Consider the following 1,433-nt stretch of genomic DNA (forward strand, 5'->3'; position numbering starts at 1 on the left):
AACTCGGACCAACTGTGAAACTTGAGAACTACAGCTTCGAGGTTGTTAAAGACTTTATATACCTTGGTATCGCCATAAATATAACGAATGACATCAGTCTTGAAATTCGGAGAAGGATTGTGATGGCCAACAGATGCTATTATGGTCTAAGTAAGCAGTTTAGAAACAAGGCCACCTCCCACCAGACCAGGCTCACACTTTACAAGACGCTGATACTACCCGTGCTGTTATATGGATCTGAAGCATGGGTACTTGCGCAAGCAGATGAGGCAGCTCTTGGGGTGTTTGAAAGAAAAATTCTCCGAAAGATCTACGAGCCGATCTGCGTCGACGGTGAGTTGTACCATCTATTCTCGGACATCGACATAGTGGGAAGTAACGATACGACTATGGTGGCGATGTCATGTTTTGAGAATTATTGAGGATGCACCAGCTCAAGAGGCATATAAAAACGAGGATCAAGTGGAAAACAACCTTTCAAATTGAAAGCGCTGTGCACAAGATCGGTTCACATTGAAAATTTCTACGCTATATTAAGAACAATAAGTTATATTTTACATCAAATTAACATTCAAATGGTAATCTCTTAGAATGATATATTTCATGTCTTAAACTAGGCCTTTTGACGCGATAAAAATCTTTTCAGGGGAAATTTTTCTGTACGTGATTTTGTAAAACATTAAAGAAAACACTTGATTTACATCAAGTACGTTATTCTCATTAAAGATGACACGTTCTGTTGATATATCGGCGTTAGCCATTCGACAGTACAAAACAGTTAAATCATTCAAAATGAGATGTTGTGGGGTATTACACGATACAAAAGCCGTTAGGCCATTTTTCATGTCATCCGATAAATGTTTTATTGAATAGGTTTTTCGTTTTCGATGAAGATAAATCTTCATGTGATCTTCCATTGAAAATCCAATGTAAAAGTGGAAAATTTTCAATTGAGGTTGGTTTGTTGTGGCAACACAACCTGAGGTGAATTTTTAATTTGAAAAAAAAAAAAACTATGACTCTAACGTCTATATCTTAACATCTTCAAAATACCTCTAACATGTAGAAGTGCAAATTTAAGCTTGACAAATTTTAATTAATTGTTTTTTTGTTTGCTTTGCTCAACACTTGACCTTATCGAATTCGCCCGCTAAAATAGCCGAGATTATTTTGGTTATGCCTAACAAAAATAAACAAAAAAACTTCTTCTTTTTCTGCTTCGATCAACCTACTAACCTTGTTCAGTTAGATTGAGAGGGAAAGATGAAAACAAAACAAAAGCTTAAACAGACGACAAATTAAATTAAATATCGTAAACAAATAAAATTTAAAATTTAACAACAACAGAGTAATGTACTCAAAAATTAAATTCAAATATTTGAACTTGTCCAATTTTTTTTTTTTTTTTTTTTTTGACAACTCAATTCACTTAC

This window comes from Musca vetustissima, unplaced genomic scaffold (genome assembly GCF_032173495.1).
Source record: "Musca vetustissima isolate MV318-11 ecotype Yass unplaced genomic scaffold, APGP_CSIRO_Mvet_v1 utg28568, whole genome shotgun sequence".
Lineage (NCBI taxonomy): Eukaryota > Metazoa > Arthropoda > Insecta > Diptera > Muscidae > Musca > Musca vetustissima.